This window comes from Thunnus albacares, chromosome 1 (assembly GCF_914725855.1).
Source record: "Thunnus albacares chromosome 1, fThuAlb1.1, whole genome shotgun sequence".
NCBI classification, from domain to species: Eukaryota; Metazoa; Chordata; class Actinopteri; order Scombriformes; family Scombridae; genus Thunnus; species Thunnus albacares.
In genome coordinates, this window is record NC_058106.1 from 27,585,041 (window position 1) to 27,609,372 (window position 24,332).

Below are 24,332 nucleotides of genomic sequence, written 5' to 3' on the forward strand. Positions count from 1 at the left end.
GAGCTTTAGCCGTGTGTGGGCTCCTAAGCGAATGAATACGCATGAATGAAGCCTACAAAAATGAGATCAGTCAGATTTTGGATTCTTAGTGGGCAACTGAGACCTATTCTTATCGTACATACCCAAATCCGTTAAAGCGCAGGAGAAAAACCGGAGTGTGTCAGCTCATAGTCTTCTCATCCAGTGTGCCTGCGAGCTTATTCGGGTAAAGATATCCTTCTCAGTCCGCGCCGTTAGATTTGGCTTTAGGTCCAGGAAAAGAAGAAAAAAAAAATCGCCCCGCAGGAGTAATCAGACTCAAGAACAGGTTTGGGGAAAAAACAGCTGGTCGCACAAACTGGGGTAAATTAGAGGCTGCATATGTCGCAGTTCCTTTTCCCCCATTTAACTTCAGGAATGGACAGGATCTAATTGTGCGACCTGCGGTGATTGCGGTGATCAGCGTCGCTCTCCAGCAGACACAGCCAGGTGGTCAGTGGTTTGTGGTGTCTTCCATTAAAACGATTCCCAAAATCAATGCTCATCTCCCGTGCATGTCCCGAGGTTTTTTGGGGTTTTTTTTTCTCCCTCGGCTACCTGTTAAGGTGAAAGCGCCGACGAGGTGAACGTAAAAAGAGACACTCGTGTCCCGTCATGTTTCAAGTTCACGGAGCTCCATCAATAATCAGGCGATGTAGACACAAGGTTAAAAAAGATCATGAAGGCATTAATGCAAAAAAGAAAAAAAATAAGAGAGGTGTGAAATCTCAGAGTCGATACCACTTGGAGATGCCAAACTAAATATAAATGCTGTTCAGTGTGACACCAATGCGCAGCGTGTATGTGCCGTTTATCCTTGCACTCTCACTCCCAGAGCAGAATATCTTGCACTAACTCTCTGTAAGCCCATAGGAGGGGTGGTGAAGTACACCACACCGACGCCCCTCACCCCGCCGACCACCGTCATTGGTCACCGCCCCTCTCTTTCAGTGGCGTCGACAAGCGGAGCAGCAACAGGATTGGCCCGAAGTCACGTCACTTAACGCAGACCGGAGGGTCGTCCGCGGTGAGATGCTCAGTGAAGATGCTGCAGGCTGCAGAGACGTTTAACTGAAACCCCGAGGCTGGAGGGGATGATGATGACGATGATGATGATGATGAAGCTGCTTGGCCTACTGCTGCTGATGATAATGTTAAAAAAGAGCGGCCGTCCTCAAGCTTTTACATTGTTGATGGTTATACAAAGGCAGATAGCAGTCATTGGCTCTAAAGGGACGCATCAAACACATAAGCCAACCTGTTAGGCTGTTGTCAGGTAGGCTACACTAATTGGGGTGGACATAAAAAGCCACAAGACTGAAGCACAGTGAAAAAAGAAGCGCTGCAACGATTTTCCATGGATGGGACTTGCCAATGATAAACACAGACATGCACAATAAAAGCCTTGTGTGAGAGTCACTAATAATTGCACTCTAGACAGAGAAGCCGTTGTCTAAGCATGTTTGCACAGGGTGCATACTCACGCTCTGTCCGCCACACTTGGCACCCTGCAGCCAGTCATCAGCATTTGTCCGTAAGAAATAACCTTGACACTTATCCCAGTCATCAAAGCCATTCAGCAGCATGTGGTGCGAGCTCTTTGCGTAATGGGTGAATTGCATTTCTTTTTATGTTTACTGCCTCGTGCTGGAGCTGTGATGATCTGAGGGGGCTATGATGTGACTTTGGAATTGCCCATAACTGCAGATGATCTTACTTGACAGGTTTCAAAGCAGTGAGAGAAGGCTAAAACTGCGAAACTGAGTCGAGTAACTACAAAATGACATGTCAGAAGTGACACAAGGTAACCAGAGAACAGCAGATTGAATAAAATGGAAGTCAGAGTCAGCCATACAGATCCTGCCATTATTTAATTCCTACTGCCATCCAGTCATTACTTAATTTCAATGCAGTAGATAACCCTCAATTTCATCCAGGGATCTCTGGCTGTGGTGCTGCTGATGTAAAAGGCAAGCTGTTGAGCTCAAAGGCTGAGTAGACTGTCATGGTGAACACTGCCATCTTGAGGTGGACCTTCACAAATGCCTGAACTGTGCTGTGAGCTCCAGGGGCTTCAGAAAACATAACCAACTACACCTTTCTTAATCAAGACTCTTTGACAGCTATGAGAAGTGACTACAGAATGAATGACACAATGAGTGACTCAGTAAGAGGCAAAGTGCGAATGAAGAGACAGTAAAAGTGAGAATAAACCCTGGTGTTGGCAAGTGGTGATGGAGGTGATGGAAAGGACATGGGACCCGTACCACTGAGGTGAGAACTAGGCTGCAAATGTCTCCTGAGAGTCTGGCTTATTGCCTGGTCAGCAGTCCATTAGCGCAACCAACCTGGTGGCCTGACCTTTGTGCCGCTGGATCTAGCCGTCAGTGTCCTTTGCCTGGAAGAGAGCAGCTAAAGGAGTGATCTGTCACTTCAGTTTAAAGTCTGACACCCTGATGTGGAGGAAAAACTGACAACATAACTGTACAGTGGTGAAACACTCTCTTGCTCAGCTGGCCAGCTGGAATCATTAGGAACTCATCACTTTCTTTTAGTTGCTCACTGGGAGTGTGTGTGTGTGTGTGTGTGTGTCCAATTTTTTGCTGCAAAACAAAATCAACAAAAGCGTGTGAGTATAGAGATGACAGTGCCATTTTTGGGAGAATTTTGAAAACAGAAACAGCATTCTGAAAGCATCTTGTGAAGCAAACGTGTAGACACTGTATTGATCACCAGCAAGCCAGATATTCAGATATATTATGATCATTTTGTACCACGGGTCAATCAAATCCTATTTATTGCACCTTAAAGTCGATGAAATGTTCACTTGAACTTTAGTTTCTACTGTGATTATTTCTCACTTGACCTTAACTCAGACTCCAGGGAGTGGCTAAAATCAGCTAAAGCAGCGACTGCCCAGCCTCCAACTCCAAATTTACTCCTGTCTCTCAGGTTTGTTATCTCCTTATTGAGTCTGTTTTGAACTGGCTGCTGCTAATGTTCCTGCCAGTCAAGTTACTGAGCGATGAATAATGTAGTATGCTAATTTCTAGGTCTTATGGTGTACCTCCTACAATCTCACATCGAAGAGAGAGCCTAAGGGAAGGGTCCAACCTAAGGCTTTATGATTCCCCATATACCATGTGCAGCCAATCACACTATTCACCTTGGTTTGATTCTCACACTGACTTATTGACTTGTTCATGCTGTTGAATTGGCTTCATGAATAATACAAGGAACAAATATGTTTATTTTTCGTATCTATTAAAGTACAAGGTCAAACAGGTAATTTATGTATTTTCTAACTTAAACAAGGTCTTAGGAGCTGGTGCTTGAAAATTTAAACAGTTGGTGTCACAACTTTAGTGGTGATACTCAGCCAAGATGCAATTCCCCTGAAGCTGAAGCCAACGTGGAAGCAACTCAAGGTGCAGTGTCAATATTCCCTTAATAAAACAGATATCAAAAGCTGTAACTTTAATTAGAAAGTTTTCACTTCAAATCAAATCAAAAGAAATAGCTTGCTTAATCTGTGTTAATCAGTTGGATTTGAGGTAACAGATTTGCAAGAGATTATTGTTTTGATAACAAAAATCTCAGAGATAAAATTGTGCTCATGAGTATATTCTCACTGAGAGAGGCGGAGCTAGACTCTCAGCACAGAGGGGACAGATCATTCTCAAGGGGTCCTTCTGATAAAGTCATTTTAAAATCCACTACCGTAAAATAGCTGATATATCCTATCCTTTCCATAAACACAAATTGTCACTTATTGAGCCAAGCAAGCCTATGTCTAAGAAAACATACAGTGAAGCCACTTTGCGAGACAAGCTTGTTCTGAAGAGCAAAAAAAGAAAACAGGTTGCCAGCCGCATCCAAATGTTTCAGCACCAAGGACAGCATGCAGCACTCTGTGTGCATCGATTGACGGAACACTTCAGCACCAACGCTGACAGACAGCGACAGGCCAGGTGCACTGTCTCAGTACCATGTCTTTCTTACACAGGAATAACATAAACATTAAATAGACACAGCTGTCTACAACACTACAAGGCCTATTCAAATACAAAGTAGACAGTCTACAACACCACGGGCAAGGACACAGACATGTGCTGAGATGCATATAGCATGGAGTTAAACAACAAATTAACATTCTAACTGATTTCTTCATTACCAAAATTTAAGTTAATAAAGACTAATTATGGATGTTTCACTCATCAGTTGTTGTCCCTGCTCAGCCTGCTGTAGTTTAGTGTGTGTCTGTGTATTCTACCATCTTCCATAGAACAAAAAAATCTGAACAGGTTAACGAACTTTATACATATCACAGTCTCTTTTTAAAACTTCATCCTCCCCTCCTTCATGGTGGGAAACCTGCCAACCACTTTGTCTTTGTCACTGTTTATGTCCTGCTCAACACACAGCAAAGTGAGGTTGGATAATCCTTGCACAAACACAAATAGTTCTTAATGAGCCTCAGATGGTTGAAACTTCGTCTGGTGAGTTTCATTAACCACAAACATAAAAAGACACAAATATCTCATTTTTTGTATAAAGTTTTCAACAAAGTTAGGCGTAAACTTTGAATCGCTGCTTCTGCAGTCTTCACTCCCCACGGGGTCAACGAGCAGAAATACGGGCAGTGCTGCTCTGCCATTGCAACCCACGTTGTGGTCAGAGGTGGGATTACGTCCATGGTGATAAGAACTACCATAGAGAATGAATAGAAGAAGTTAAGAGAGAGTTAAGCTCTACTATTCCTGCTGCGCTGCCTAGTTGGGTCGCGCACTACGTTCCCAGCAGGGCCCCTACTGAGCGTGGGCCCTGGGGTGGCCACCCCCTCTACCACCGCGGTCGCTCCACTTATGCTCACTGACAATATTGTATAAGGGGTACAACTATAATGGAGTCCTTTAGAATAACAATTTTTGGTCAGAAGACAGAATTTAAAATGTATGTTCTAACATAATTGAGGTAATCCTCTGCAATAACCCTCACTTGTGCACATTTTCTGTGTGGATGCCATTTGAATGGCAGTTCTGCCTCTTTCCACAGTGTATGCATGTTCAAAATAATGCAGTAGTAAAAGTGATGCAGCCAACAGAACTCAAATTGTCAGATCATTTGTAGTATCTAAAAAAAATTAAATTACAACGCATATTTATTTTACTCTTCTCACCTCAGTTCCTGTAATCAGCTGATTCACAGATAAAAATATCAGAGGGGATATTATCACATGAGCTGTGATACTGTATAACCTACAGTATCAGCCAAGCAAGTGTTAGCACTTACAGTCTGACTTGTGCATTGATCATCAAAGTTTTTGAGTTTTTTTCACTCATGACCAAAACTCTCAACAACAGAGACCATTGTTTATGTTAATAGCATCTTGAGTTAGATATGTAAAATGTTAAAAGACAGACTATTTTTCTCCCCTTTTATACCTATAATTTTTTGGCAATGTGTAAATAGAAAGCAATTTTAATCCCACCGGGTGCATCAGTTTCATTTGTTCCTTGTCAATACAACCAAAGAGCCACTGCAAGTGCCAATGAAAATTTAGGCCTTTTCCCTTAAAACCCATTTGCCAGTGCGACTTCTCACAAGAGTGGTAATGACCCAGTGGATAATTGGCATCACACATGCTGTGGACCCTGAATACTAATCAGAGCCTCTAATCAGGCATCTCCAACCTCAAAGTTTAGATACATGAGAAAATTTGGAAAGGAAATGTTTTTCATTTTCTTTGAAAAGGACTTCATTGAAATCGAAACTTTGAATTCCCTCGAGGAACTGGTGTTATATCACTTAACAAGGTAGTAACAAGGTACTTTGATATTTTCAGGGACAGAACTTTATAGCTATGGGCTTATGAGTTAAAATGTAAATGCTTGCCCAAGGTATTTTTTGATTCACCATATGGAAACCAAATAGACAACCTGAGGTAGCTGCTGAGCTTTCCCAATAATTGTAAAACTATTTTAAAAACATTTTTCATGCACCCACTACATCCTTCACAGCCTGATGGTTGGCATTTGAGATGTATAATGCCATTCATAATAATACATTGAGCATTGATTGACACGGTGTTTGATCAAAAAAGATATCCTGGGTGGATTAGAGTTTCAAGATGCCAAAAGTGCAAGATATTCCTTATAAGATATTATTCTTCTGTCTTCATACCTTCCCTCTCACTGTAATTTGCTCTCTCCCATTGCTTTCTGTCTCCACTCATTTTTCTTTTCTTCTCCCTGGCACATTTGAATCACATATCACTTTCCAGACTGTGCACCGAAAAAGGTCAAACATTCCCCCCCCCCTACCTCCATTCTCTTACAGATGTGAAAGCCAGAAGCCTGCCTGTAGTGGCTGAAATAGATCCTGGTCAAAGACTACTGCAAACCAGGAAAGGAAAGTTGAGCAAGATCCTGCTCTGCTCGGCGTACAAGCTGATTTGACCTTGTGCAGTATGAATGAAGCGATACCAAGTTATAAGATACTTGATATGCACTCCAACACCAACACTTTTGCTGATCTTGTCAAACCGAGTTGTACAAGTTTGACAGTGAACGCATGTACTTAAAGTTCATCTTTATTAACCATTCAACAGAAACATAAAAATACATGCACACGTCTGCATGTCTCCGGTTCTTCTGATCGATTTAATAAGTGTTATATTTTGCAGTATCTCCCTGCTCGTTGCTTTTTCTGTCTCTGTTCTAAATTTATGTGGAGTAACTGGTTGACATATAGAAATACAAGATCTCACTTTAGATAGCTTTGAAGAGTCTGTTTACTACTGACCGTAAAGGACTATTTTTAATAACTGACTAGCAATTAGATACTGTTTTCTTTCCAGTCTTTTTTCAGACTGTGAAAGTCAAGTCTCCAGTCAAGTGAGTGGCATGTATAACAAATCTATTTAGCACTAGATCTGAAACTACAGAACGGTCCAGTAGTGAAAATATCTTTTAAAACAACGTGATGCACGTTGAACTCATTTAATTCTCATTAGTTGTAATTATGACTCCGACAGTAAAGACAGCCCCTGACAAGAGGGAAGATGGCAAGAAAATGCTTGCACATATACTGAGACACCAATGTGTCATCCTAAAGGTCAAACTACTACATGGCCGTTTTTGTCATGCACTAGCCAAGCAGCTTCACATTTACTAAAAGGATGTGGCTAATTAGTCATTTGCACAGTTACAGGGCTACTTATTTTATTTATATACTATGCTGCATAAAAATGTAACATATATTCAGATACAAAGCAGATAAGTCGGCGAGTCTTCCTTTTCATAATTCTGTAATCATATACTGTTTCACAAAAAAGGATTAAATCAATGGAAATGGGGTTCGCTGCACAAATTTAGGAATGTCAAAGAAATCCTGCAGAAAAATTGCCCAAATACTACTTAGATATTATTCACATATAGCCAGGCTTCCACTACAATTCTTCTTACCATTCACTGAGCCAAAATTTGAGAAATATCTAAGTGTTTTATGCTTGATTTAAAGGATAGGTTCACAATTTTTCAAGTCTGTCTTAAAACAATAGTCAGGCGCCTATACATTGATGAATGAACATTGAAACAGGTTTTGCTCGATGTCACCATTCCTCCTGTTCATACTGACCATTAAAAGATCTCCAAATGCACTTTGAAAGTAAGTGATGGTGGACAAAATCCACAGTCCTCTTTTTGAGCAAAAATATATTTAAATGTGTTTATCTGAAGATAATATGAGGTTTCAGGAGTCTCAGTCAGATAAAGTGGATATCTTTCACAGTTACTGTCATTTTATTAAAAAAAAAAAAAATCCCTTTTTGTGTGTGGAAATTGTTTTCTTGCTCAGCTGCATTGGAAGTATTGTGACAAAAAAAGGAATTTGACACTAAAAAGACTGTAACTTTGAAAGATATTGACTTTGTTTGATTAATTTGGATGGTGTATTAGCTTCAAATCATTTTGAAGTTTAAGTACATTTTTGTATGTAGGGAAGGCTGTGAATGTTGCTCCCCATCACTTACATTGAAAGTGCATTACTAAGGGATCGTCTAATGGTTAGTATGAACAGGAAGAATGATTACAGCAAGAAAAAACATTTGTCAATGTTCATTTGGGTACTTGACTATTGTATTAGGGCAAACTTGAAAAATTGTGAACCCATCCTTTAATGGTTTGCTACATACAGTAAGTAAGTAATTGCATTAAAACATGTACATATTTGACAGACACTCAACAGCTAAGGCATAATGTCCTTACCATATTTAAAGATTTAAAGTATGTTTATTCAGGCTAAATGTATCAAACATATTTGTGCACTGGAAACATCAAAACAGAGGATACGCTATCACCAAAGATAAATTGTGTTAATAAACCTGTTATGAGGAAAAATACTTAGACCACTGTCAACATCAAATCGACTGAGCCTCTTGTGCAGTTTCAGTAACTCCAAAATTACAGAATGAAGTGAGTCTTCGAAATGTCTTTAACAAGATCCAACAAAGATATGGAGAGAAAGAAATGGCGAATTACACTGTTACACTGTCAAAATACTAAGATCAACTTGTAGGGGTGCAGTTATTGTCGCAGCTACAATTTTATGTAAAATACTTACCACTTATCAGTTTTAATCAGTGGTCTACAACAGAGAATGACTCATTCCCACAGAACGAGTTTCCATAAATACATCATATTAATTTAAAAAGTTAATTCTGATGTTGGGTATAGACACTAGCGGGAAGACAAAGAAATAAATTAAATTAATTGATAATGTGTGTCTTACAATTAAGTGAATGAGGCTTCTCAATAGTGACCCTGAACCTGAGTCTCATCAAGTTCATAAGCAAGGTTCCCAGCAACAGCCGAAAGACGATTGGTGACGCAGTCTTTGTCGGTTACACCCCAAACTATGGAATACACTGCCCATAGATATCAGGGAAGCCAGCTCACTAAACACTTTGAAAAGAGAGCTTGAAATCTATCTCTTTACCCAAGCATTTAAATTGCTTTGCACTTGCTCTCTGCTGCACTTTTAAAATGTTATATTTTAATTTATTTTCTACATTCTATGCTTTAACTTGTTATCATATTTTATTCCTTGATTATTATGCATTCTATTCATTTTAGTTTCACTTCATCAAGTTGGTTTTATTTTTAATTTTATTTTCCATCTTTATGCTTTTTTTTCACGTGTTTATGTTCGTTTATGTCCTTGTCATGTAATTTTTGTTGTAAAGCACTTTTAGCTGCATTTTTTGTATGAAAGGTGCTATGCAAATAAAGTTATTATTATTATTATTATTATTATTATTATTATTATTATTATTATTATTATTATTATTATTATTATTATTATTATTATTATTATTATTATTATGCCATATTCACATCACATGAAAGCTATTAAACAGTTTCTAAATAGTTATCGCCATTCAAGTGGTAATTGCAACGGGCTATTTTGTATTTTTATGAAAGCTCTGATGTATCTGTCTTGGCGTTAAATAATGTGCCTGGAAAGCTTACAAACACATTGCCAATGCCTCATGTCAGCTATCAAGACAACTACTGTATACTATATCAATGTTAATTTGCACACTTTTCTACCTCATTGTGAACAAATCCTTCTATTATACAACCATAGCTGAACAGTAGATACAGTAACTCATTACAAATGGATGCCATTGCCATGAATTATATTCTACTCTATTTGTAAGAGCCACTTTGGCACATAATTGTTTATTGTTTATGTCGGCACCATTTATGTATAGCTTCTGTACAGTTTAAGTATATTCTGAATAACACTACAAGTGTACTTTGCTAAGGTTTTGTAAATATTTGCTATTATTCTGTTTTTAAGTGCTGGAGTGCAGAAACATATATTTTTGTTATTTGTGATAGTTAATAGTGTAGTAAGGCAGTTTTAATGCACACGGGTAATAAACTTAAGCATCTTGGAACATAGTAAAATGGCCACTACACTATTCTTTTACTTATGTAGTATTTATAGTCTTAGATAGAATAGGATTTTGTATTTGGTATTTCAGGGAGATAATTATAGCATAATGTATAACAAACATAATTCAAAATGTGTCCAGAAATTAATTCACCTTGCTGGATAATCAGTTTAAGTTGCAGGAAAATGTTTTTTTCTATGTCTTGCTGTATTCTAACGCATACCAATAATTTACTTGTGTTGAGGAAATGCCAGGGTGACTCTGCACATCATTTTACAGCCAACACAAGCTTTTAGCATTCAAATCACTGCCCAGAGTGATAAGTTATTATCAGATGACAACGTACAATTTATGTTTAGCAAATGAGACACAGAATAGAAACTGTCACTCTCCCCCACGGCTACATTTCCAAAAGCACAGATTCAGCTGAGAAAATAGTGTCATGTGTTGTTGTCATTCTTGTTGTATGGTGTGATGTCTGAGGCAGGGACTGCCAATAATCATGTTTGCATGGTGAATACAGCAAACAATGCCACATGACTGACCACTTCAGAGGCACTTAAAGGATAATTCATGCTATTTTCATATGTTCATATACACAGTCGGTTCTTTGCCCTGAGAGTTGTTTGTGAAATGGGAATGTTTGTCATCTCTAAGGTCTCGTTCAGCCATAATAGCACATGTAATGTTAAGGACCCACAGTATGTGTGAAGCACGCAACGGTTGCCATATCTTACAAAAAACTCATGAGAGACAGACATGTTTTACCTGACAAAGTATATTGTTTGACTGATTTTTATTGACAATCTTTGATGTCCACCCTCATGTCTATTTTATCTAGTAATTTACCTCTTTCATGTACTGTACATTGCACTTATCCTCTGCTGTGCTTGTATCTATCTCCAACAACTGAGATAAAAATAACAACATGTTTGGATTTGAAAGGTAACATGAGTAACATTTTCAGTCTTAGTGACCCCATAACAGGTCTAAGCATAGCTCTTCTCTGTTTCCAGAAAAGAGCACTGAAAATCCCATCCATCCATGCATCCATCCATTTTCTGCCTCTCATCCATGTCCAGGTTGTGGTGGCAAGAGGCTAAACAAGATACCTTTCACTGAAAACCATCTGCTATTTTATCCATAATAGACACTTAAATTTAACTATTACCTCCTGCCTTTAAGGGGCTGCAGCTGGCGTAGACGTCTGGAGGAGGAATCACAGGTGTGGAGGTGGATGCATTTCACTTTCTTCCTCAGGTTTTATTCCACAGCCTGGGACGAGCGCGACTCCTCTGTGGGGATTCACGGTAATGTGTGACTGTAATTGTTTTCTAATGAGTTTCCTCTCCCCCACTAATTGAGGATCACATTGTCTATTAGGATCTATGGTTTACACATTCCAACATCAGCAAAATGTAACTACAACTGTTGACTGATGAAGTGTGTTCTTCCCATAAAACATCCATAAAAAACTCATAAGCAGTGAATTACATGACCTGTTCCTTAAGTTGGATGCAGCAGTCTGCAGCAATGTTTCTCCAGCATGTCTTTCCTTTCTTTTCTTTATGAGATAGGTCTATTTCTAGGCTTGCAAGTGTAAACAATGATGGTAAAAATAAAACAGAATGATATATTCAAATCAGAGAAAAAAACAGCACTGCCTTGCTGTCCAGTACCTCGTTAAATCACATAGTTAACACTTTTGTAGCTCTACAGAACAAGAAAAATCTGAGTGATTAAATTTCTCCTGATTGTTCTCTTATTGTGGCTCTCAAACAGAAGAAATCAAGACAAGTATTACAGAAGTACACCTTGAAAAAGTGAGCATCTTGAAATATGTAATAATGTCAAATTAACTCAAGTTATCTGTAAAACATGAGTTTAGTAGATCTCTTCCTTCTCCATGTTGTTTGTGCTTAAGTACAATTGTAAAGTGTAAATGTGGTCTAACAGACTTCTTGTGCCTGTCTGTACAATAGTTTTTAATAGAGCTCTTAGAGCAAGGCCAGGCCTTAAGCAGGATCCTCTGTGGACAGAATCTATTAACCAGGCAGACAATACTGCATTTTTTGGTGTTTTGTCTGATGCAAAGTTTCAAAATCTCTGGTCTTGTCAGAGTTGTGTTCTTCAGTTTGTTTCTTGCCTGTTTGGTTAGATGATTGGTGCAAGCCTGGATTGTTCTTTATAGTATGTTTTCTACTTCCTACTGTTCATCCTATATTTATGTTTTGTAAACTCTCAACACATTGCTTTTTATTGTTCCATAGATCTGTGCCTTTTAAAAATCTGTCACTGAATGAATTCCCTGTAATTAACAGAATAATTTCTTTAAAGAAACATACCAAATGTACATATTTACACATAGTGTGTGAATTATTTTGAATCATAACAGGTTATATAATACAAGAAACATAAGAGAAATGTATTAATTGATATACAGTAGTTAAAGTGATATGCACCACTTGTGTGTGTGTGTGTGTTTGTGTGTGTGTGTGTGTGTGTGTGTGTGTGTGTGTGTGTGTGTGTGTGTGTGTGTGTGTGTGTGTGTGTGTGTGTGTGTGTGTGTGTGCATGTGTGTGCATGCTTGTTTGTTTCAATTTGTGAAGCTAGACTGGCTATACTTGTTAGTTGTCTCCACTGCAAAGTGTTCTTTCCAACTGCATTTCACATTACAATGAAAATAAAATATATGGAGCGATTGTTGCATGAAAAATGTTGGCTGGGAGGATTCCACTCAAAATTGGAATTAAAATTGGGGAAAAAAATGGACATTTAACATACTGTAGTGCATTAGGATATACTTCATGGCCTGGTTTATATAGCCAAGTTTCCCAGATACACATGATCACTTGTTTCATAGAGTTACTCTAGAGAAGTGTGTGTGGTGAGACTGTCAGCTCACTTTAGAGAGCCGTACCCTGTTGTGTCATAATCAAGAACAGCTATACAATTTTCAAGGCCAGTAAAGATGTACAGTATGCCTGATATACAGGCGTGCCACCACTTTCTGGCAGAGGTAATCAATATGTTCACATTTCTGTTGGCCCAAAGAGATAAAGGGGAGTATTTCTTGCTGAGTACAAATGAGTGTCATATTTGATGTAATAATGCCATAATAGTAACTCAGTAATGAAATCTTGTACAGAAAAATATACACTGTCAATTTAAAGTAATGAGGTGAAGCAGAGATGGAGGACAGAGTTGGTGAATGTGCACTCAGAGAGCCTGCTAGTCCTCCTTCTCCTACTCTTTACATAACAGTATTGGTAATTACTGTGTAATTACAATTGTCCCCTTACCGTAACCACATGGTTATTATTGTAACCATGACCACAAAAGTCCTCTAACCTTAACAAAGTAGTAACATTAACATAAACCATGATGTTTCCCAAATCTTAACACAGTATCAAACCATAATATTTTCCTAAATCTGACCAAATTCTTTTTTGTGCCTAAACCTAAACAAACCGCAATTGGACTGGGTCAACTGGCGAATATGAGAAACAAAACCCAAATAAAAGAAAGGACAGGATACTGTCTATTAAGAAATTCTCATGATAAATAACACCATTGTAGCTTATTATGTTATTTTATGATATATATATATATATTTTTGAGTGCACAGGTCAAGGGTTGATTCAACTACATTTGAGGCCGTTTTGAGGCCATTTTCTGTATTGGTTCATATCAGTAATGAACTTCCAGAGGTTGCTTAGCTACTCAGGTCATTAATGCCTCCTAGAAGCATTTCCATCCAGATTTTATGTGTCTTTGGGTTATCCAATCACAACATAATCACCTAGGACATGTTAATGATAGTTACTATACAGCATTAAGGAGTCAGAGAGATAACCCTGTTGCCAACAATATTGAGAAGGCAAACATCCCCCTCTCATCTCCCTGCACAACAGGTTTAAGACTGCAGTGTCAGATTTGGGTTTCTGGTAATCAGATAAAGTAAGAAATTCTATGTGTGGTTGTAAGAATAATTTTTGCACATTGTGTTGGTTTTAACAACAGGACAAAAAAACACATACCTGATATTATCAGAATTACACTGAGCAGCCCAAGGGTCATGGCATTATTTATTGGTTCATGGTCCATGAGCAGTTTTCTATCTCAGACATCATTCATCCAAATTGTAAAACTTTAGGGTAAATAATGGTCAGTGGGTCCCATCACTTTGTTTGAATTGTTAGTGTTGTTACTATTAGGCTGTATTCAAAACACCAGTCCTCCCATTCATTTGAATGGGGGTAGTGTGTTTTGGCTGTGGGTGCTTTGGCCACAGCAGTGCCGCACCGAACTGCAGCTGGAAAGTTGAGTCAACTTTTGGAGAAATGTAACCCGATGTCACTGCGGCTGAAGGCTGCAGTGGCCAATCACAGCCAGAGATCAGACTGATCAGAGCAGTAAACTCTGCCATGAGAGAGTACAAAGACGTTACTAGGACGAGGGGAGGACATTTGTCTTTGTTTGATAATGTCAAAAGTAAAGTTAGACTTTGCTGTCGGCTCCCTGACTCATTTTTAAAAAGACGAGAGAAAGAGAGAGAGAGCAGCTGTGGTTGAGCGAGCTGGAGAATGAATGAAGAGAGGGAGTGCTGGTCGCGAGAAAGCCTGTGAATCAGATCAATAAAACGTTATTTTCTGATTGTTTCACAGCATTTAAGTTCTAGAGCACAAATAAACACGCCCACACACCTCTGCTCAGTGGGCCATACCGCCTGATTGGGTCTGAATACGGCCTTACTAATGTTAATGCCATGGTTGCAATCATTTTCTATGAAAGCAAGCGTGGAAAATGAGGTGATAAAATACACAACACATGTTCTCCTATTGTAAAGCCAAGTTGTTTCTATACATGTCCATTAAATTGTATGTACAACAGGGGGACCAAATACTGTTATAATAAAATAATATTATTGTGTATAATAATATTAAAATAATATTATTGTGTATAATAATATTAAAATAATATTATTGTGCTAAGTTTTGTGATAGGGTAATAGCCTCTCCTATGTTTGTGTTTATGTGCAGATCCAACCCGGTCCAACAATCTGCATACAAATATCATGACTTTACACTTTCAAATTGCGTGCAGTACAAATGCCAAAGTCCAATTTTGCTTGCAGGTGAAACGCCAATTTAACGTTGCATTTTTAACCTTTTTATGTGTCATTTAACACTGTTGGTTAGGTTTAGGCACAAAAACCACTTAGATAGGGTTAAGGAAAGATCATGGTTTGGGTTAAAACAGTAAAATGCAGTAAAAATGTTCCAACATGACACTAAAAATCTGCCAGAAGTGACTGTAAAAATCTCTGCTGCTGCTTTTGCAACTTTTTGCCAACTAATTATCTAGCCATCCACTCAACCTGCCTCCTCCTAATAAACCAAAAATCCCCATAAAATCAAAGAAAAAAACATTATGTTGTCATCACTTCCCTGGGAAGGATTGGCATACCACCTGTACGCAAAATTGGACTTTGGCATATGCACTGCATGCAATTTGAAAGTGTAAAGTCATGTTATTTATACGCAGATTGAAGAGACAGGGCTGGCAGATCAGCACAAATCCCCTTATAAATAAACTGCTTTTCCAACAAATCACACCCCTGTGCCCCCACTGTGATTTTCCATGTATGGAAGGCTTAACTCTGTGACTCTGTGTCTGTGGTGTTTTGGATCTTTCTGCTACAAATTAAATTTGAATTGTTCCATAAGGGGTCAAACATCTTGAGAGAATAAACACGACACACCATGAAATTAGACTGTTGTTGAAACAGGCTGAGGTATACTTAGATTTCTTATTACAGACGTGTTTGCACACAGATCCGTGTTTTGGCTGACTGGTCTGTTGCAATATTGAGCAGCCACCAAACACCTTCCACCCCCCATCATCTCCCTGGTACACAACAGGTTTATGATTGCAGAGATATCAAGCCTTACAGTGGTAAATTTGGGTTTATTTGTGGTGAACGGATGAAGTGGGGAATTCTATGTAAAATTTCAAGGATATTTTTGTGCACTGTGTTGGATTGAATGATCATCATAATCATATATATAACCACCATGTTGGTTTTAATCAACACCATAATATTACTCTTAAGAGAGTTAGATTTCCAGATGGAGAAAAACCTGAATTATAATCAACCCTGTCTTCTAAAAATGACACGTGAATACATGGTTTTGAAGGAAATGTAACTGCCACATGAATTAGCTAGGCCCATCGCATGCTTCTACCGCCAGGCTCCGCAAACACGTGCATGCGCTGCCAAACCCCTGCAATAACATAACTGCACACAGTCCCATGTGCCTCTAAAAATTTTGAAACAACACTGTTTACAGCCACACCATCCACACATGGCTCCTTGCTGATGATTGGCTCACTGGTCTGTGGTAACCCTTCAGACCAACAGGCATAAATATACACCAATAATAAGATAAACATATTTTTGAAGACAACAAGAATGCGGAATCAAGTTTGAAAACAAGAAAAGGGTTGAATCAAGTATAAAACAACACATGTGATGAGGTTTTCCTGCTTTCTTCTCCTACAGTGCTGCAATAGGTTTGTTCACATGGCCCACTACAGTGTCTGAGAGCAATAGCAACTCTCATACAGACAAGAGCGTGACTTGCATGAGTATAATTGTTGTCAACAAAGGAGATGGCCATAGGAAACATGCTGGGAGCTTTATGTTGAAAACACTAATAATTGCTAAGAGCAGATATTGTAGAGAAAATATGTTGTCAGTAAAAAAATTCTAGATAAGTTCATTATGAACATTTTGCAGACACCCATTCATTAAAAATGTTACCTCACTATGTAGATTTTAAACATTATCCAGAAGGCATTCAAAACATATTTTTGTTGCATATTTGCAGTATGCAAATGCATTTTTTTTAGGAGACAGGGTTGGTTATAACCTGATACAATCTTACTGGAAATTTGAATGCTGCTTTCTGTTGTTATTGTTACTTAGGGCATGGTAGTATTTACAGCATCAGGAGTGGATACTTTATAACCAGGGCAGTTTGTGGATCAACCATTAAAGCCAAAATCAGTTTCTCTACACGGTCAACATCACTGCCCCAACTCTCTGTAGTTTTGTTTGAAATATACATGGTTGTGCTTTCACAGCAGCAGAAGGAAGGTGTGAAGAGTAAGTTTGTGTGAGCTGAGGTGCCTTGGAAACAGCTCAAACATCTTGTGTGTGCCAGATCAGTGTTTCCAATACATAGACTTTACCTGGGCAACCTGCCCAGGCAAACTTGTTCCCACCCAGGAAAATTCTTTTTAATTCAAATTCAAATACACATCACATAATACCGACCTGGCTGCGGACGATGACAATCTTCCTGTGCAACACAAGTGTAATGCAAAGACTGTAGACTGTCCCAGTTCAACATTGGACTCCAAGCACTTGGCTGAGGGCAAGAAATTACTTCATAATTCATGAGAGGCCATGATATGATAACTCTAAACTATTAAATCATTACTACCTATCTGAGGTCTATATCTATACACCAGAGCATTTAATTCTGAGTGTATTTTATGTCTTAACTGGGACACATGCCATCATTACCTAAATGCATAATGGCAGCATGTCAGCGAAAGCATCTGTGATGCAGACATGTAGACAGCGATCACTGCGCATGTTAGTGGCATCCTCTAAACAATAATCAATGCTTGTGTGCAGTATTTTCAAATTAAACAATGAGATGTGGTAAACATTAGAATTTATAGTGAATTTCACTCATGTGCATTTGCATAAACAATCAGGATGTGCTGAGGTTGATGCTTCGCTCTGATGTGATAGCACATGTGCTGTGATTTGCACTTCACTGGCGGCTTAGCAGCAGCTTTGCCCATCATCTGAAGGATGTTAAAATGCCTGTGGATTATATTTTAACCTTAGTTACTGCACACATAATGCAAACATTTTGGATTACTTTAATTGCTTGTGTACAATATACTATGGTGAATAACATAAGGAATAATTCCACAATAATACTTTGGACTCTTTCAGAATTTGATTTTTTTTTTATAATGATTCAATAATTAATTGTCATGGCATCATTTACAGCACTTAAACTATCATTATAATTTATACAGTTATACACTGTAACATTTATTGACTTATTTATGTCCCCCCTCCTCAGAATTATTTTAGTTCCTACCTACCGTTGTTTTACAGGGGACAGTGTACAGTTATTAGACAGTTATTAGTGTAGTGTAACAGAAAGGGAGTAACTTGTGCATCAACCAAGCTGCAACAACCACGGCTTGAAATTGCAGCCATTGATGGTCGCAAGATCCAAAAAATCCCGGCTCCAATAGACTCCCATTTAAAAAACATCAGCTTCACTCATGAAATCCTAAGTCAATAAATGTTTTCAATGAGTCATTATGGTCTCAATGTCTAAATTCTGGCCCTCTAATAAGTGTGCTGATAAGATATAAAGACGAATAGTAGCTTTGATGTCAGCTGTGTGGCTTTTAATTGACAACTGTGATTGACAGTTCGCTTCTGGGCTCCGGGATTCAGGCTATTGTTGCAATATTTCAGTAAGTTTAATGTTACTTGATAACGATACCTGCCATGTTAGTTAGCTAATGTAAGCACAAATCTGCACCACTCAGGGTTCCCGGTAAGTTAGTGTTAGCTTTGGCCCAAGATAGCAGGGCATGTTTCCGGAGTGTGAAAGGAAACACAGCGCACTCCTTATTTTGAAGGTCCTGGCTCCAAACGGAAAAGATGGTGCTGACCGTAAGCAGCGCTTCTGGGCTTCAAAACAGCTCCAATGCAAACCTATGGGTGACGTCATGCCTTGCTACATTCATCTTTATATTCAGTCTATGGAATCAACAGAGTTGAGAGTCTGATGTTAACCCAGAGGGAGTGAAATTGGGTGTTATGTCTTGCCGTGTTGGTTTTGAATCAAGAATATTATTCAAAGAGAAACTGTAGCTGAGTTTTTACATCCAGAGTGACAGAAAAACATTAACCCATCAAGAAATTAGGGTTACAATATATTGTGGCAATACTAATTTGCTCTCTTGAGTCAAATTTAGTTATTTTTTGATGATTCTGAGTTGTAAAATTAACATAAATCACCTGCTCGACAGATTTTTGTTCTCCCAGTGATACATATGTTCACTCCAAGTCATCAGGGAAGGACGTGATGCCACACATTTAATTATTACTGGACAAGGACACTGAAAATTCAACCTTACAAACCTCAAGTGTGTATGACTGACTGTCATTTCTTTCATTGTCTGCAGTCAGTCATGCTTGCAGAATTGGAGCAAAGATAATTAACATATTGTTCGTCAGATCACAGGATTTACCATGAAAAAAAACAACAATTATAAAAGTGGTTATATTGAGGCTCAATTATTGGCTGAGAGAAATGAGCAAAAGAACAGTGTGTGTATCATTTGTGGCTGGCTACGTGAAGAGTGGGCAGGCCTAATTTTGGCAGCCCTCCAGTTGTCACTCAGACAACAAAAGTCCCTTGTACTTTAAGCACACACATTAGAATTTCCAGCCTTATTCTGTGGGAGGATGTTGCCAGAATGACTGCAAGTGTTTTCAGTAATTTACCCAAAGAATTAACTGTTCTTCCTTCTTTTAAATGCATTTGTTCACAAATACTTTCACAAGTTTGCTAAATGGTTTTCACACATTTCCAAATTCGTGTTCTCAAAAACAGAACACAACTAAAAGTTTGCGGATTGTGGTTGAAACTTTATGCACATGATGCACAAATATAGAGCATCAAATCTGAACATTTCTGTTATAACCACAACCTCTTTATTCTCCATTTGGTGTGTTGTCAACCAAATGACTGGCTCCTCCCTGCCAGCTGCAGTCCCTCCCACCTCTGATAATAACTCAGCCTCAACAAAGGAGCAGGTGCATAACACACGTGTCACAGCTCTGAATTGGAAACATTAAATACAGTGTAGTCTGAGTCTTAATATTTGACCACTAGTATTAATTACATAAACCTATATCTATCTAATAGACAAATAAATGACTGACGAGGGGTTTGCACTGTCTTTTAGAGAGGTTTCTCTCTATATTGTGTTCAGTGCAGCTTATCTGAAAGAGCCTATGAATATAAATACTTTGAGTGTAAATCCAATGACAAGAAATTATTCCTTCTTTAAAAAAATCAAATTACTATCTTAGTTTAAGCTTCAGTAAATTCAACAAGGGTCGTGCCAATTAATTGTTACTGTCTGTGTTAAGAGATAAATTTCAAAAAAACATCTTTAATAATTACTGGAAAATGAAGCAAAACTGGACTGACATAAAGCAAAGCTTGTTCCCTTGGAATTAACACGTTATCACCCTGACCTAAATGAGTTATTTCCTTTCAGTTATTATTTTGTCCTTTCATTTACTAGTTTATTTGAGACAGACAGATAAATATTGTTACACAAATGTTACATAAATCTTTGTATATACTGTATGTTGCCAATGTTTAGCCATGTCCTGCCTAACATTCCAGATTAGTCTAGATTAGGTTGAATTTAGATGGTCAAAGGAAGCATTTTTTGTTATAGTATTGATATTACTTTATTATTTAAGATTTTTGTAATCTTCCATATGAAATTCGGCCAATTTATAACATGTTAATTATTTGGTCAGACCAGCCACAAAATGTGTGTTTAGGAACAGTTAAAGCTCATAGAAAAAGGAGTGTTGCTGTATGCAGGGAAACTTGTGTCTACTTACGAAGTGAATAGGATATTTCATGAGACGATGCTTGTGATACAGTACCACAGGTGAGACATTTTATGAAGTGACCATGGACACTAAAGACATAGTGTGTATAGATATAGATACAAATTATGTGAACATATATTTAATGATCCAGCTTTGGACAGTTATCCCGTGCAGATGAAAAGCAGAAACAATCAACAATACAATCTTTTTGCACCACTAAATCAAAAAAGATAGAACAAATCTTCTGTTAATGTAGAACTCAAAGATATGAATACATTTGAAAATGAACCAAAATGACATTCACAAGTATTTTACCTCTTACAGAGTCATTGGGTCACAAATGTTTACTGTTTCTTGTATTTTCTGTATTTTCTGGTGGCTTCTTAGTTTGCTCATGTTTTCATAATTAGGCTGTGTACTATAGGAAAGACAGAATTTGTGTTGACACCATATGTGATATTCTTGTTTTTCCTTGTGGAATATGAAAGCATCTTTAGCTCTCAACAGCAGATAAATAATTACTCCGTCTTCATACACAATGTAAATATTAAAAATATGATAGCAATGGTAGCCATATGCTGAAAGTCATTTGTGATCTATTAATAGCATGTGAAAAATATAAGGGTCTAACATATTGGAATAAATATGTTTACTTTTACTTTGTTCTTAATTACGATTACATATTGTCAGATAAGAGACGCTGTTCACCAAAAATAAATTCATTTACATTTATCTAACTAGATTTCAATCCTGGGACATCATTTGCATGTGTTTTTGTTGTCTTTGTATTACAGTATTTTGTAATTTTAATTAATCCTCTGCTGGCTTCAAGATCCACTGTATTTTATTTTTATTAGAGGTATTCTTAAAATGTGTCTTGAACTACTGTGTCTTGCACTATAAGACTGGGGTCAGCCTGCATTCACAATTCAATGCTATTTTTACTATAACGGAAGGATGCCTGTGTAAGTTCTGTAATAATGGCAAGAGGGAGGGATGAAAATGAAAATCGTGACTCTCTCATAGCCCAAGTGTGTTTGTAAAACCAAGACATGACCTCTACATCTGTAGGCCTGTTAAGCTCTTAAGGCTGATATCACCTGTCGCTCTGCTGTTTGCCTAAGCGCTGTGTACATAAACACACCTGGCTCAAGATCCCACTGAATTCTGATTATAGCCCTCTATCATTTCTCTGGGACTGATTTACCACATCTCCTGACACTGTGTTAACAGGCTGAAGAAATAAAACCTCGGTCTTCCTCGTACTTTTTAATAGCCCGCAATTTCCTCTGTCTTCCCGCTGTTGTCACTTCTGCGTCGACCAATTTAGATAGCCTTCTTTTCTTTTTTATTTCTTGCACTCATTCTCTTTTGTCTCTCTCAAAGCTGGCAGAAGGATGCCATCGATCTTCATGAGGTTTTGATACACATCGTTTCACCTCCTGCAGTACCTGCTTTATCAGGAGATTGGAGGAGGACGGATGACTGATCAGACTGATATAGCTTCTCTCGCATTTCAGTGACAACCCCCCACTGCCCCCCCCTCCTTCTCTTTTCTCATTCTGCTTCATCCTTCTTTCCTCTCCTCATCTTACCTCCTACAGGGTAATTGAAATTTGAACAGCTTTAGCTCAGTGTTTGACTCATTTTGACACAATCGTACCGTCATATTTTGTGTATTTCTACTTAGCTTGGTAAAGCCACTTGCAGCACAGAATTTGAAATGTATCTCATAAACTTGCGGTATTGCTTTTCAAAGGTTTACATCCTCCCTATTTTAATGCATGTTTAAGCTGTTCAGAGGATCCAACATCTCCAGCAAAATTAAATTCAACGCATCATGCGAATGCTGAACAAACTAACCAACCAAATAAGCAAATTTGTTCAACCTTCAAAAAGGAAAATAGCTAAGCCCTTGAGCAGGGAATAAAAAAGTCCCATCACTTCCCTATAATATTTCATCTAGAAACAGGTCAACTTGATAAAGGAATTTATATGAGGATGATTGATTTCCTGAAATGACTAATTTCCTTTGTGCAGCTGGTATCAGTGAGTTGATATTACATTGGAGGGAATTGGGTACTTGAGGAGAATAAGATGCAGAAAAAGGTCATGCGGCAGGTTAACTTGTCAGGAATCCCAAGCAGGAGGTAACCTTGACTGAATCATCATAAAAAATAGGGATATATGTTGTCAAACAGGCAGTATCTGATGTAAAAGGCTGCCTGACCATGAGAAAAAAATGTACTGTGCCATGCATGTGACTGATCTAATCTAACCGTGGCTGAATAACTGTTACACCGCTGATGGCACAGAGATGAAATGATTAATTTCTATGACTGATAAAGCTTCACCAAGGCCAGGCAATAAGAGCTTAAATTACTATAGGACAAGACTCTGTCTCTTCTCCGTGGAGGAAAAGCAGTTTACTGTCTGTTTCTGCACATTATTTGCATCAATGCAAATAGCTCCCACATTTCATGATAAAAGGCTGTAAAAGGTTTTCAGGTAATTTTAAAATGTGGCCACAGAAACATCATAATGAAGACAGCAAAATGGAGGTCAAAGATCAAAAGAAATGGGGAAGAAAGCCATAACACTTGTAAAGACATTTCAGAATGAGATATTGGAATTCTGAAATACTCATTTAACTGGACTAAAGAGGTTTTTTGTGTTCTATTAGGGGAAAAAAATCAACCAGTGAGAAATAACTTGTTAATGAAGGAGCTTTAGAGGTAATAGTAGGCAGATTTGGTCACCCAAATGCTGTTTGCCCCTATTAATAGTATTTATATTAAGCTAAGCTAACCGTCCGAAGGCACATTTATCATCAATGTCAACAATGTTCATTTAAATCATTAATTATCAATTAATGATTTACATAATTTTTCAAGCAAAAATGTGTTGTGTTCCATCTTCGCAAATATGTATATTTTCTTGTTTTCTTCGTCTTATATCACAGTATAAAAAGTATCTTTGGGTTTTGGATTGTTGGCTGGTCAAAACAAGACATTTGAAGAACTTGTGACATGCACTTTTCACTGTCTGATATTTTATACAATTAAGTAAGAAAGAAAGAAAATAATTGGTAGATTAATCAATAATTAAAACAATCGTTAGTTGCAGCCCTAAAATTCATAGTGTCTACATTTATTTTAAATGTGACAAAAGCAACTAAAAACTACCGAGACTACTCAAGAAAAGCCTTTAAAACCTTTATTAAATTGGCTATTGAATCTTGCAAGGTTATTGCACCAGGGTGTTGAGGCACGGCAGGCTTCACCTGGATGTGCTGTACCACACACGTCTACATTTTTTAAGACAAAGCTGCATTTATTTTCCTTACTGTTTTATCTTTCGATGGCATATTTGGCAGCATGGTGGCTAGGTATTTTCGACCTCAAGCTTCACAGCACAGGTTTAAATTTTAGCCCTTGCTCTCACTGTGCAGCATTTGCATCTTCTCCACATGCATGTGTGTGAGGTTCCTTCAAATCTTCTGTTTCCGCAGTCTACACACATACAGCTCAAGTTGAGTGAAAAAACAAATTGCTCACATGCAGGTGTAAAGGGAGTGTTAATGTATTTATCTGTGTTTGTCGAGTA

General features: G+C 38.0%; 1 protein-coding gene across 2 annotated transcripts in view; it reads right to left on the bottom strand.

Moving 5' to 3' along the window:
* The window catches only part of LOC122982905 (protocadherin-9), a 213,038-nt gene extending 212,164 nt beyond the window's left edge, over positions 1-874 (bottom strand). For both annotated transcript variants that reach the window (XM_044352541.1, XM_044352532.1), the window contains exon 1: positions 123-874. The gene's annotated coding sequence lies outside the window, so the exon portion shown is untranslated. The remainder of the gene's footprint in view (positions 1-122) is intronic.
* Between the last annotated feature and the right edge of the window lie 23,458 nt (positions 875-24,332).